This window comes from Lutra lutra, chromosome 8, assembly GCF_902655055.1.
Source record: "Lutra lutra chromosome 8, mLutLut1.2, whole genome shotgun sequence".
NCBI lineage: Eukaryota > Metazoa > Chordata > Mammalia > Carnivora > Mustelidae > Lutra > Lutra lutra.
The window spans coordinates 119,240,823-119,256,848 of NC_062285.1; the positions used below are offsets into that span (position 1 = coordinate 119,240,823).

The following is a 16,026-nucleotide window of genomic DNA, read 5'->3' on the forward strand; positions in this document are numbered from 1 at the left end:
TCCTCCCACTACTTGGGCTCTCTCTCAAATCAATATACCTTAAAAAAAAAAAGATAACATGGAGGAGGATCCTTTTGGCGAATTAAAACATGTATTATTTAACCTACACCATGAATTTACACACACACACACACACACACACATACATGTTGAATATATATGTACGTATATATATAATTTTACATACTTACAGGTTTTTAAAAGACAGAAATCTTATTTTAATAATCTTCATTAACGATTATAATAATGAGAATATAAATGTGTTTATCACTTTATAGTTAAAGTAGTTTCCATATACCATTTTATTCAACTCTCAAACTAACTCTATTAGATAGGTATTACATTATTTCTGTTGCATAGTATTCTATGTATACAAATGTAAAATTATGAACTATTTATTAAATACTAACTTATTGATCTAAAAATTTCAATTACAGGTGGTTGATATTGGACTAGGTATTTCAACAACAGGGAGGTAAATCTTTTTTTTTTCTAAAGATTTTATTTATTTATTTGACAGAGAGATAGAAAGCACAAGTAGGCAGAGCAGCCAGCAGAGGAAGAGGGAAAAGCATACTTCACAACAAGTAGGGAGCCCGAAGTGGGACTCAATCCCAGGACACTGAGATCATGACTTGAGTCGAAGGCAGACACTTAACCGACTGAGACACCCAGGCACCCTGGGAGGTAAATCTTTTATCTCTCTTATTACTGAAGAGGAAATGTATTCAAGGATAAGGACTTTTCAATGAAACTAAATTTAAAAAAATATTTAATATCTTAGTGAGGAGCACTCATCTGGGCCTCTTCAATTTCTTTTGTATATTCTGGAGTATTAAATATAAAAAATGGACTGGGGTTGTCAAATGAATCCAGGAAAATGCCAGCCTAAGCAATATTTCTTGTGACAGTGAACTTTCTGAAAATCCTGTGAACTAGGTAGCTCAAGGCCAGAATTCAGCAGCGAATAGCCAAGGGCAGGATGGGGCAGGATTCAGAGATATATTTTCTTTGGCTTGTCTGGTGAAGTGTGCATGTCATTTTAAAAATTGGATTAGTTGCCAGTATCTGAGGACCAGAAGTACTCTGTGAAAATCCACATTCCAAATTTCTCTTAAAAATGGAAAGAACAGGAGTTTCGGTAGGGGGAGGAGTCAAGATGGCAGAGAAGTAGCAGGTTGAGACAACATTAGGTAGTAGGAGATCAGTTAGATAGCTTATCAAACCATTCTGAACACCTACAAATCCAACAAGAGATCAAAGAGAAGAAGAGCAGCAATTCTAGAAACAGAAAATTGACCACTTTCTGAAAGGTAGGACCAGCGAAGAAGTGAATCCAAAGCGACGGGAAGATAGACCGCAGGGGGAGGGGCCAGCTCCCCGCAAGCAGCAGAGCAACAGAGCACAAAATCAGAACTTTTAAAAGTCTGCTCCACTGAGGGACATCGTTCCAGACGTTAAGCCAGGGTGAAGCCCACACGGGGACAGCGTGGCCTCAGGTCCCCACGGGGTCACAGAAGGATCAGGGCTGAGTGTCGCAGAGCTCACAGGTATTAGGGGAAGCCAGCTACAGGGACAGAGCTGAGGAGTGAGCTCTCAACTTGGGGTTACCTTAAATTGTGGTCTGTGGCACAGGCCACTGCTCTGTGAGGAGAGACCCCACAAGATCTGGGGAGACCCTCCTGGAAGAGCTTAGGGATCTGCGGGGTTCGGAGACTCCAGGTGGGGCTGTGTGCCAGAGACAGAGATGCTTGGTCACAGGCTGGGTGACCTTGCAGCGCCACCGGAGGCCGGGGAGATGGGAGTGATTGAGCACTTTTCTCCAAGGGCGCACTGAGGAGTGGGGCCCCGAACTCTTGGCTCCTCCGGGCCAGAGATGGGAGGCCGCCATTTTCATTCCCGTCCTCTGGAACTCTACGGAAAGCATTCAGGGAACAAAAGCTCCCGAAAGCAAACGGGAGCAGATTACTTAGCCTGACCCCGGTAAGGGCGGTGCAATTCCGCCTCAGGCAAAGACACTTGAGAATCACTACAACAGGCCCCTCCCCCAGAAGATCAACAAGAAATCCAGCCAAGACCAAGTTCACTTACCAAGGAGAACAGCGGAATTCCAGAGGAGGAGAAAGCAAAGCATGGAATTCATGGCATTCTCCCCATGATTCTTTAGTCTTGCAAAGTTAATTAATTATTTTTAATTTTACTTTTTTCTTCTGCTAAATTTTTAACTTTTACCCTTTCCTCTTTTAAGTCAATAGTTTATCTTAACAATGTCTTTCATAAAAAAAAATCGTTTTTGAACCTTCATTATTTTAGTCATATTTTATCCTTCATTGTATCTAACTTTATTTTTTGTATACACATAGGGTTTTTTCTTCTAAAAAAATTTGGGGTACAACTTCTTCAAATAGATCAAAATACACCTTAAACCTAGCACAGGGCTTTGTTCTAGTCTCCAGCCTGAGCAAATTATCTCCACTTTAATTTTCTTTATTCTCCCAACCAACTTATCTTATCAACTCCTTCTTTAGAGATTAAAAAAAATTTTTTTTCATCTTTATAGTCATATTCCATCCCTTCATTGTGTTTGCCCTTATATATATTTTTCATTCTTTAAAATTTTGGGAGGTAGTTTCTTCTAAGAGACCAAAATACTCCCAAAATTAAGTGGGTGACCCTGTTCTATTCACCAGTCTAATATATATATTTTTTCTTTTTTTAATTTTTTTCCTGAACTTCTTTTACCCCCTTTCTTCCCCCCACAATTTGGGGTCTCTTCTGATTTGGTTAAAGCATGTTTTCCTGAGGTCTTTGCCACCCTTTTAGTATTTTATTCTCTCCTTCATATATTCTTATCTGGATAAAATGACAAGGTGGAAAAAAGAGAAAAAAAGAACAAGAGGCAGTACCGAAGGCTAGGGACCTAATCAATATGGACATTGGTAATGTCAGATCTAGAGTTCAGAATGACGATTCTCAAGGTGCTACCCAGGCTCAAAAAAGGCATGGAAGATATTAGAGAAACCCTGTCTGGAGAAATAAAAATCCTTTCAGGAAAAATAAAAGAACTAAAATCTAACCAAGTTGAAATAAAAAAAGCTCTTAATGAGGTGCACTGAAAAATGGAGGCTCTTACTGCTAGAATAAATGAGGCAGAAGAAAGAATTAGTGATATAGAAGACCAAATGACAGAGAATAAAGAAGCTGAGCAAAAGAGAGACAAACTACTACTGGACCACGAGGGGAGAATTTGAGAGATAAGTGATACCATAAGATGAAAAAACATTAGAATAATTGGGATTCCAGAAGAAGAAGAAAGAGAGGGGAGCAGAAGGTATATTGGAGAGAATTATTGTAGAGAATTTCTCTAATATGGCAAAGGGAACAAGCATCAAAATCCAGGAGGCACAGAGAACCCCCCCTCAAAATCATAAGAATAGGTCCACACCCCCTCATCTAATAGTAAAATTTACAAGTCTTAGCAACAAAAAGAAAATCCTGAAAGCAGCCCAGGAGAAGAAGTCTGTAACATACAATGGTAGAAATATTAGATTGGCAGCAGACTTATGCACAGAGACCTGGCAGACCAGGAAGAGCTGGCATGATATATTCAGAGCACTAAATGAGAAAAACATGCAGCCAAGAATACTATATCCAGCTAGGCTATCACTGAAAATAGAAGGAGAGATAAAAAGCTTCCAGGACAAGCAAAAACTAAAAGAATTTGTAAACACCAAACCAGCTCTACAGGAAATATTTAAAGGGGTCCTCTAAGCAAAGAGAGGGCCTAAAAGTAGTAGTTCAGAAAGGAACAGAGACAATATAAAGTAATAGTCACCTTACAGGCAATACAATTACACTAAATTCATATCTCTTAATAGTTACCCTGAATGTAAATGGGCTAAATGCCCCAATCAAAAGACAAGGGTATCAGAATGGATAAAAAAACAAAACCCATCAATATGCTGTCTACAGGGGCGCCTGGATGGCTCAGTGGTTAAAGCCTCTGCCTTCGGCCCAGGTCATGATCCCAGGGTCCTGGGATTGAGCCCTGAATCGGGGCTGTCTGCTCAGCAGGGAGCCTGCTTCCAACTCTCTCTCTGCCTGCCTCTCTGCCTACTTGTGATCTCTCTGTCACATAAATAAATTTAAAAAAAAATACGCTGTCTACAAGAAACTCATTTTAGACCCAAAGACACTTCCAGATTTAAAGTGAGGGGCTGGAAGACAATTTACCATGCTAATGGACATCAAAAGAAAGCTGGGGTGGCAATCCTTATATCAGATCAATTACATTTTAAGCCAAAGACTATAATAATAAATGAGGAAGGACAGTATATCATACTCAAAGTGTGTGTCCAACAAGAAGATCTAACAATTTTAAATATCTATGCCCCTAACATGGGAACAGCCAACTATATAACCAATTAATAACAAAATCAAAGAAACACATTGACCATAATACAATAATAGTAGGGGACTTTAACACTCCCCTCACTGAAATGGACAGATCATCCAAGCAAAAGATCAACAAGGAAATAAAGGCCTTAAATGACACACTGGACCAGATGGACATCACAGATATATTCAGAACATTCCATCCCAAAGCAACAGAATACACATTCTTCTCTAGTGCACATGGAACATTCTCCAGAATAGATCACATCCTGGGTCATAAATCAGGTCTCAACCGGTATCAAAAGATTGGGATCATTCCCTGCATATTTTCAAACCACAATGCTCTGAAACTAGAACTCAATCACAAGAGGAAATTTGGAAAGAACCCAAATACATGGAGACTAAAGAGCATCCTTCTAAAGAATGAATGGGTCAACCAGGAAATTAAAGAAGAATTGAAAAAATTCATGGAAACAAATGATAAAATGAAAACACAATGGTTCAAAATCTGTGGGACACAGCAAAGGCAGTCCTGAGAGGAAAATATATAGTGATACAAGCCTTTCTCAAGAAACAAGAAAGGTCTCAAATACACAACCTAACCCTACACCTAAAGGAGCTTGAGAAAGAACAACAAAGAAAGCCTAAACCCAGCAGGAGAAGAGAAATAATATAGATCAAATCAGAAATCAATGAAATAGAAACCAAAAAAAACACAACAGAACAAATCAAAGAAACTAGGAGCTGGTTCTTTGAAAGAATTAATAAGATTGATAAACCCCTGGCCAGACTTATCAAAAAGAAAAGAAAAAGGACCCAAATAAATAAAATCGTAAATGAAAGAGGAGAGATCACAACCAACACCAAAGAAATACAAACAATTATAAGAACATATTATGAGCATCTCTACACCAGCAAATTTGATGATCTGGAAGAAATGGATGCATTTCTAGAGACATATAAACTACCACAACTGAACCAGGAAGAAACAGAAAACCTGAACAGACCCATAACCAGTAAGGAGATTGAAACAGTCATCAAAAATCTCCAAACAAACAAAAGCCCAAGGCCAGATGGCTTCCCAGGGGAATTCTACCAAACATTTAAAGAAGAATTAATTCCTATTATCCTGAGACTGTTCCAAGAAATAGAAATGGAAGGAAAATTTCCAAACTCATTTTATGAGGCCAGCATCACCTTGATCCCAAAAGCAGACAAGGATCCCATCAAAAAAGAGAACTACAGACCAATATCCTTGATGAACACAGATGCAGAAATTCTCACCAAAATACTAGCCAATAGGATCCAACAGTACACTAAAAGGATTATTCACCACGACCAAGTGGGATTTATTCCAGGGCTGCAAGGTTGGTTCAACATCTGCAAATCAATCAATGTGATACAACACATTAATAAAAGAAAGAACAAGAACCATATGATACTCTCAATAGATGCTGAAAAAGCATTTGACAAAGTACAGCATCCCTTCCTGATCAAAAGTCTTCAAAGTGTAGGGATAGAGGGCACATACCTCAATATCATCAAAGCCATCTATGAAAAACCCACCACAAAAATCATCTCAATGGAGAAAAATGGAGAGCTTTTCTGCTAAGGTCAGGAACACGGCACCAACGTCCATTATCACCACTACTATTCAACATAGTACTAGAAGTCCTAGCCTTAGGGTGCCTGGGTGGGTCAGTGTGTTAAAGCCTCTGCCTTCAGCTCAGGTCATGATCCCAGTGTCCTGGGATTGAGCCCAGCATCGGGCTCTCTGCTCAGCAGGAAGCCTGCTTCCCCCTCTGTCTCTCTCTGCCTGCCTCTCTGCCTACTTGTGATCTCTGTCTGTCAAATAAACAAATAAAATCTTAAAAAAAAAAAAAAAAAAGAAATCCTAGCCTCAGCAATCAGACAACAAAAAGAAATTAAAGGCATCCAAACTGGCAAAGAAGAAGTCAAGCTATCACTCTTTGCGGATGATATGATACTGTATGTGGAAAACCCAAAAGACTCCACTCCAAAACTGCTAGAACTTATACAGGAATTCAGTAAAGTGTCAGGATATAAAATCAATGCACAGAAATCAGCTACATTTCTTTACACCAACAACAAGACAGAAGAAAGAGAAATTAAGGAGTCAATCCCATTTACAATTGCACCCAAAACCATAAGATACCTAGGAATAAACCCAACAAAAGAGGCAAAGAATCTATACTCAGAAAACTATAAAGTACTCATGAAAGAAATTGAGGAAGACACAAAGAAAAGTTCCATGATTATGGACTGGAAGAACAAATATTGTGAAAATGTCTATGCTACCTAAAGCAATCTACATATTTAATGCAATCCTTATCAAAATTCCATCCTTTTTTTTTTTTCAAAGAAATGAAACAAATAATCCTAAAATTTATATGGAACCAGAAAAGACCTCAAATAGCCAGAGGAATATTGAAAAAGAAAGCCAAAGTTGGTGGTATCACAATTCCAGACTTCAAGCTCTATTACAAAGCTGTCATCATCAAGACAGTATGGTACTGGCACAAAAACAGACATACAGGTCAAAGGAACAGAATAGAGAACCCAGAAATAGACCCTCAACTCTATGGTCAACTAATCTTCGACAAAGCAGGAAAGAATGTCCAATGGAAAAGACAGTCTCTTCAACAAATGGTGTTGGGAAAATTGGACAGCGACATTCAGAAAAATGAAACTGAACCATTTCCTTACACTATACACGAAAATAGACTCAAAATGGATGAAGGACCTCAATGTGAGAAAGGAATCCATCAAAATCCTTGAGGAGAACACAGGCAGCAACCTCTTTGACCTCACCCACAGCAACTTCTTCCTAGGAACATCGCCAAAGGCAAGGGAAGAAAGGGCAAAAATGAACTATTGGGACTTCAAGATCAAAAGCTTTTGCACAGCAAAGGAAACAGTTAACAAAACCAAAAGACAACTGACAGAATGGGAGAAGATATTTGCAAATGACATATCAGATAAAGGGCTAGTATCTAACATCTATAAAGAACTTTCAAACTCAACACCCAAAGAACAAATAATCCAATCAAGAAATGGGCAGAGGACATGAATAGTCATTTCTGCACAGAAGACATCCAGATGGCCAACAGACACACGAAAAAGTGCTCCATATCACTCGGCATCAGGGAAATACAAATCAAAAACGCAATGAGATACCACCTCATACCAGTCAGAATGGCTAAAATTAACAAGTCAGGAAATGACAGATGCTGGCGAGGATGCAGAGAAAAGGGAACCCTCATACACTGTTGGTGGGAATTGCAAGCTGGTGCAACCACTCTGGAAAACAGCATGGAGGTTCCTCAAAAAGTTGAAAATAGAGCTACCCTACAACCCAGCAATTGCACTACTGGGTGTTTACCCTAAAGATATAAACGTAGTGATCCAAAGGGGCATGTGCTCCCGAATGTTTATAGCAGCAATGTCCACAATAGCCAAACTATGGAAAGAACCTAGATGTCCATCAACAGATGAATGGATAAAGAAGATGTGGTATATATATACAATGGAATACTATGCAGCCATCAAAAGAAATGAAATCTTGCCATTTGTGTCGACGTGGATGGAACTAGAGGGTATTATGCTTAGTGCAAAGTCAATCAGAGAAAGACAACTATGATATGATTTCCCTGATATGAGGAAGTGGAGATGCAACTTGGGGGGCAGGAAAAGAATAAATGAAACAAGATGGGATTGGGTGGGAGACAAACCATAAGAGACTCTTAATTTCACAAGACAAACTGAGGGTTGCTGGGGGAAGGAGGGTAGGAAAAGGGTGGTGGTGGTATAGACATTGGGGAGGGTATGTGCTATGGTGAGTGCTGTGAAGTATATAAACCTGGCGATTCATAGACCTGTACTCCTGGGGCTAATAATACATTATGTGTTTATAAAAAAATAAGTTACTAAAAGAAAAAAAAATGGAAAGAACAGGGACACCTGGGTGGCTCAGTGGGTTAAGCCTCTGCCTTCGGCTCAAGTCATAATCTCACGGTTTTGGGATTGAGCCCCCATTAGGCTCTCTGCTCAGCAGGGAGCCTGTTTCCCTCTCTCTCTCTCTGCCTTCCTCTCTGCCTACTTGTGAACTCTTTGTCAAATAAAAAAAAAAATGGAAAGAACAAACCACTCTGGGGCCAAATTCCTGATGTAGAGACAAACTGCCGCTGAGTTACAGCTTCCTACTAGCATTTAAATTGGTTCCTCTGCTCATTGTTATGCTAAGGCTGTGATTAAGCCAATCATATTAAGATTTCTAAAGACATAGAGCTATGCTGTATCTAAACTAGCACTTCACCCTAGTATCTGTATTAATGTGGAATTTCTATAACAGGAACACACATACAACTCTATGGCCATTGCTTTCTGAGTGAGAATGTTTGGGCACTCTCCTGTGCCAAAGTTTTTCACCTTTGATTAAGAGCCTCTGAATTTTTAATGTTTTAACTCTACCACCAAAGTGATTATGGTTAAGATTTGGCCTGCCATGTGCCTAAACTACCCTGAGGGAGAATGTGCTCTGGATCAAGTGGATTTAAGTCTATCCTTTCTTAAGGGAATTTTTCAAAACAACTAGAAATTAATGAACAGCTTGGCATCCCCAGGCCCTTCCCAATCCCGCAGACTTGTTTTTTGTTGTTTTTTAAAAAATATTTTATTTATTTATTTATTTATTTATTTGCAAGAGCGAGAGCATTTGAACAAGTGGAAGGAAGAGCAGAGGGGGAGGGAGAGGGACAAGCAGACTTGGTGCTGGGATCAGAGCCCCACACGGGACTCGATCCCACAATGCCGGATCATGACCTGAAACAAAACCAAGAGTCAGATGCCCAACTGACTGAGCCACCCAGGTCCCTGTCCTGCAGACATTTTTGGTTGATGAGTTCATGTCCCAGGTGCTGATTACCCTTGTCTTGGACCATAGCCATCTCTGGGTCCTTAAAATGCACAGGGCTTGAATCTGGGATGTAGAGACTAAAGGAAGGCAAGGCTTCAGCTGACTCTCCCTTATAAGGCATTACTAGCAACCTCCTTTTACAAATTTCTTCTGTGTTTTTCTCCATAAACTCTTAAGGACTGATATGTAGATGAACATACCCTGCCAACTACTACACCATTCATCTTCCCCCTTTACAGCAAAACTCATTTTTTATTGTGATAAAATATATGTAACATAAAAATTCCCACTTTAACCAATTTTAAATGTACAGTTTTAGAGCATTAAGTATATCCATATCCAATGTTGTGTACCCATTACTATAATTTATCTCCAGAACTTTTTCTTCTCCCCCCACTGAAACTCTGTACTCATTAAACATTAACTCTCCATTCCCCGTGGACGTTCAGAGCATGCCACCTCACAATATGCCACTTTGACATGGTGATTATTTTGAGCTAAAGGCATGTGAAAAACAGTAAATGCAAGAAGTGCATTCTGACCTTCCTTTTTCTTCCTGAAAGCAGGACCTAAAACTCTGATGTGAAGTATGCCCTCCTTATACCAGAGGAAGAAACATTCCTGTCACCAGAGAGGAAGTTGAGCCCAGGAAAAATCTATACAAACAGACTTGGTTAAACTCTTACCTTCCACATTAGAATTTCTCTAGGATTAACTGCTCTATTCCAATCCCTTTGTCTTGTCACATTCTTACAGTTTGTTACTTTGTCCAACCTACTATATAAGCATTTGGGTCAAACTGTCTGGGTCTTCATTGTTGGGAGGGCTCCTATATACATGTAAAAATTGGTAGATAAAATTTGTATGTTTATCTCTTACTGAGTTATCTTCTGTCCATCTCAGCAGGAGACTCTGAGAGGATAAGAGGAGAAATTATATACCCTATACCTTTATACCCTATTCCCTCATCCCCCAGGCCCTGGTAACCACCATTCTACTTACTGTCCCTGTGATTTTGACTACTCTATGAACTTCACGTAGGAGGAAGCATACAATATTTGTTCATTTGTGGCTGTCTTATTTCACTTAGCATAATGTCTTTAAGGTTCAACCACATTGTAGCATGTCAGAATTTCCTTCCTTCTGAAGGTTGAGAAACATTTTATTGTATGTGTGTACCGTACTTCATTTGTCAATGGACTTGAGTTGCTGCCACCTTTTGGCAATTATGATAATGCTGCTATGAACATGAGTGTACATTATCTGTTGAAGTCCCTGCTTTCACTTCTAGAATTGGAATTGCTAGATCATATAATTCTATGTTTAATTTTTTGAGGAAATGTCATATCATTTTCTATGGCAACTGCACCATTTCACAGTCCCATCAGCAGTGTACAGGGGGTCCAATTTCTCCGCATCCTTGCCAACACTTGCTACCCTCTGTTTTCTATTTTGTTAAAGATTTATTTATTTATTTTAAAGGTGGGGGGGCACACAGGGAGAGAGAATATTTCAAGCAGAGTCCCCACCGAGTGCCAAGCCCGACTGGGGGCTCAAAATTCATGACCCTGAGGTCATGAACTGAGCCAGAATCAAGAGTCGGATGCTTAACTGACCAAAGTACCCAGGTGCCCCTGTTTTTGTTTTTTAATAGTCATTCTAGTTGGTGTGAAGTGGTATATAGTTAAAGTTGTTTTGCTTTGAAAGAGCAAAGCTCTTTCAAAGCAAAGCTCTGAAAGTTGTTTATATTTGTTCCCATTCTGTATTCAAACCACTCTACACGTCCCCACATCTCCACACATAAGCTTCTTTCAAGATCACCAAAATCCTTGATCATGCTGAATCCAATGATCACTATTCAGTCTTCAACTCACACAACTCCCATGTAGTATTTGACATAACTGAACACTCTTAAAACATTTTCTTCATTTGGTTTTCTTTTTTGTTTTTTTTAAGATCGTATCTATTTATTTGAGAGAGAGAAAGAGAGTGCACAAGCAGTGGGGAGAGGCAGACGCAGAAGGAGAAGCAGACTCCCTGCTGAACAAGAAGCCCCATATAGGACTCGATCTAGGACCTTGGGATCATGACCTGAGCTAAAGGCAGATGCCTTTTTTTTTTAAAGATTTTATTTATTTATTTGACAGAGAGATCACAAGTAAGCAGAGAGGCAGGGGGTGGGGGGTGCGGTGCAGGCTCCCTGCTGTGCAGAGAGCCCAATGCGGGACTCGATCCCAGGACCCTGAAATCATGACCTGAGCTGAAGGCAGAGGCTTAACCCACTAAGCCACCCAGGCACCCCCGAAAGCAGATGCTTAACTGACTGAGCCACCCAGGCACCCTTCATTTGGTTTTCTGAATACCACTTTCTCTATGTTCTCTTCCCTCACTGGATATTACTTCTCCACCTCTTTTGCTGGTTTCTTATCAACTTTGCCCTCTCACACCTCTCTTCTTCTCTCTACCTATATTTCCCATGTAATCTTACCCAACTGAAAGGCATTAAAAATCATTTAGACCTTGACAACTCGCAAATGTATATATCCAGCTCTGACCTCCCACCTGACCTCCAGACTTGGGTACCCAACTTCGTACATAACACATCTAATAGGCATCTCAAGCTCAACTTAGCCAACATGTCTAAAAATGAACTCCTGGTTTTTCCCACCAATCCTGTTCTTCCCTTAGTTTTTACTTACTTCAATAAATAGCAGTTCCATTCTTCCAACTGCTCAGGCCAGGAGTTATCTTTGGAAATCTTTATCCTCTCTTCCTCTCATTCTATAACAAACCTAGTCATCTCTACCTTAAACTATATCCAGAATGCAACCTCATTGTCCTTCTTTCACAGCTATCTAGATAGCCCCTAGATAGTTGATATAATAAAATCCAGGAGGATAATCAAGCACATTTTCTGTTACAGAGAATACACAGAATACACTGTTACACAGAATACACAGAGAAGAAGACACAGTCCTTCCCTTTTTGGGACCTTAAAACCTGTAATCTGATTACATCTTTTTTCCTTCATTCAACAAAAACTGATTTCACTACACTATCAGAGGCATGAATAAAAGTTAACTTTAAATGGGTTGTGCTTTGAAATGTTCTCTAAACCAGTTAAAGATTTTTAAGACAGCTACCTGAGTTATTACAATTTAAAAGTGTTTTCTTCCATCAAGTCAATGTGGTAAAACATGTCAACATTCAATGGAATTTCACCTGAATAAAGTTTTTTAAAAATGGTAAACAATGGACATTGGGGAGGGTATGTACTATGGTGAGTGCTGTATAAGACTGATGAATCACAGACCTGTACCTCTGAAACAAATAATACACTATAAGTTAATAATAAATAAATAAATAAATAAATAAATAAATAAAATGGTAAACAGCACTACAGAGCCATTTGCATTTTTCTTCTAAAGAATAATTCCATTCACATCATTTGAAAAATAATACTAGTTTCCCAACTAGGTATTTAATGTAAAATAAAATGGAATTTTTTTTAAAGATAAAAATTTAAAAGATAAAAATTTTAATTGGCATAAGAATTCTAAATGTAGGGGCGCCTGGGTGGCTCAGTGGGTTAAGCCACTGCCTTCGGCTCAGGTCATGATCTCAGGGTCCTGGGATCGAGCCCCGCATCGGGCTCTCTGCTCTGCAGGGAGCCTGCTTCTTCCTCTCTCTCTGCCTGCCTCTCTGCCTACTTGTGATCTCTGTCTGTCAAATAAATAAATAAAATCTTTAAAAAAAAAAAGAATTCTAAATGTAGGGGTACCTGGTTGTGTCTGCCTTTGGCTCAGGTCATGATCTCAGGGCCCTGGAATTGAGTCCTGCATGCTATTCCCTGCTCAGCGGGGAGCCTGCTTCTTCCTCTCCCTCTGCCTCTCCCTCCCTGCTCCTGCTCACACTCTCTCTCAAATAAATAAATAAAATCTTAAAAAAAAATTCTAGGGGCTCCTGGGTGGCTCAGTGGGTTAAGCCACTGCCTTCAGCTTAGGTCATGATCTCAGGGTCCTGGGATTGAGCCCCGCATTGGGCTCTCTGCTCCGCAGGGAGCCTGCTTCCCCCCCTCTCTCTGCCTACTTGTGATCTCCCTCACTGTCAAATAACTAAATAAAATCTTTAAAAAAAATTCTAAATGTAGATCTTAAATCTTTGATCTCCAGGCATTGTTTATATTTTCATTAATATTTAAAAGATGGAAGACCCATTTTTGAAAACTTTAAATATATTATTATAATAATAACTCATTAAATTTCTTTATCTCTTTCTGGCTTTCAAAGTTGCTTTCATAAACATCATTTTATCAAACTCTAATACTAATCCTATGAGTCAGCTATTGTGTTATCTTCATTTTAAGATATTTTCTTTGTAACATCTTGTAAATATGGATTCATGATTGTCAGATTGGTCTACTGCTCAAATAAAATGATAAAAACTCTACTTATTACAATAATAATATTAATAGGGTGCCTGGGTGGCTCAGTGGGTTAAGCCACTGCCTTCGGCTCAGGTCGTGATCTCAGGGTCCTGGGATCAAGTCCCGCATCGGGCTCTCTGCTCTGCAGGGAGCCTGCTTCCTCTTCCTCCTCTTTCTCTCTCTGCCTGCCTGTCTGCCTGCTTGTGATCTCTGTCTGTCAAATAAATAAATAAAATCTTAAAATAATAATAATAAAAATAATAAAATAATATTAATGCAATATTATTATATTACTAATATAATATGATTAAATTGTTATATATTATGTATAATATTACTAATATAATAATATTAATGGTAATTAGTATTACCATTTATTAATTACCTCAGTTTTATCATATGTAAAATAAAGTCAATAATTCTACCTCCTTCAGGGGGTTGATAAGAAATATATGCACTTAAAAAATAATATTTATATGCCTGGTTTATTTTTCAGACAGATGCTCAAATGACGGACTGTCCATTTCAAAACCAGACTTAACAATCTTAACAAGAGATAATCAACAAACAGGGAGCTTGGGTGGCTCAGTCAGTTAAAAGTCTGCCTTTAGCTCAGGTCATGATCCCAGGGTCCTGGGTTTGGGCCCCGCATCAGGCTCCCTGCTCAGCGGGGGGCCTGCTTCTCCCTCTGCCTGCTGCTCCTCCTACTTGTGCTCTCTGTCAAATAAATAAATAAAATTAAAAAAAAAAGATAATCAACAATGAAGGTCTTGGGACCTGGCCCAGTCTTAAAGTAGCCCCACCTCTCTAGGCACCACATGTGTGAAGAAATGATTCATTCATTCAAGAAATATTCATCAGGCACAGTTCTGGGCGCTGGAGAGATATGGTGAAGAGGACATAACTCTGCCCCCATGGACCTTATACTATAATTGGGGAAAGACATGAAGGAAAACATGAAGGAAGAAGAGGGAGGACAGAGACAAGGAAAGGAAATAAAAAGTACGGATAGTGGTAACTGTGATGATAAAAATAAAACAAGACACTGTAATAGAATGATGGGGGGTGTATGTTTGGCTTCTTTGGATTGGGAGATCAGGGATGGTCTTTCTGAGGAGGCGACATTTGCACTGAAACTAGAATAATGATCAGGAAGAACTAATATGGCAGAAAAATATTCAAAGCAGAGTGTACAGCAAAAGCAAAGAACCAAAAGGAGGAATGGGTTTGGTTGTTAAAGGAATAGATAGGCCAAAATGGCTGGGGAACAAGTGACATGGCACGGTACTTGAGGAGGATGGAGGACCTACAGGAGAGGAAATGACAGAAGGACTTGCAGTTCATGGTAGATTTGCATGCAGAAATGGATCTGCATGGTGGATCTGCACTTGCAGAAATGTGGATTTTATTCCTGGTACAGGGGCAACAGTAGGATAGCCAATGGCGTGTTTCTAGGTAGAGTGAACAGAAGCAATGCTTAAGACATGCATCAAATGAGAAAGCCAGGCAGCCAATAAAGCCCTAGATAAACAGACCTACCTATTGCCCATATGACAACCTGAACTTCTTTACTGAGTGCCAATTATAAGCCAAGCACTGTGAATGCAAATAACCAAGTTACGCTGCATTGCTTTTCAAGCAGAAAGAGTTGGAAATGAAGAAATGATAGACTTCTGAAAAGAGCAGCAACTTGCAGTGGTCTTGAGAAGTTATAGCAGGCTCGAAACAAACAAACAAATTAGTGTATATCAGGGTTTCTCAACTGACATTTTGGACTAGATAATTCTCTGTTGTGGGGGGTTGTCCTGTGCATTGTCAGATGTTTAGCAACATCCCTGGTCTCTACCCACTAGATAACAACAGCACCATGCTCCTAGACATGACAACCCAAAATGCCTTCAGATATGGCCAATGTCCGTTACCAGGCAAAATCACCATTGCTCGAGAACTTACTGGTATAACTGACAGATTTAACCCTATATAATCTTGAGACATATGGTCTTTTTTTTTTAAATTTATTTATCAGACAGGGATCACAAGTAGGCAAAGAGGCAGGCAGGGGGTGGGAGGGCAGAAGCAAGCTCCCTGCTGAGCAGAGAGACTGATGGCGGGTCTCGATCCCAGATCCCTGGGACCACGACCTGAGCTGAAGGCAGAGGCTTTAACCCACTGAGCCACCCAGGCGCCCAAAACATATGTTCTAAGACAGGTTGGAGTATTTTAATTTCCAAGTTCAGAAACTGTAGTAGTAGTAGTTAAAAAATATTGT

General features: G+C 39.6%; 1 protein-coding gene across 2 annotated transcripts in view; it reads right to left on the reverse strand.

Annotated features, from left to right (window-relative positions):
• The window catches only part of LOC125106157 (uncharacterized protein C3orf20 homolog), a 134,849-nt gene that overhangs the window by 103,229 nt on the left and 15,594 nt on the right, over nt 1–16,026 (reverse strand). The gene's annotated exons all lie outside the window — the stretch shown is intronic.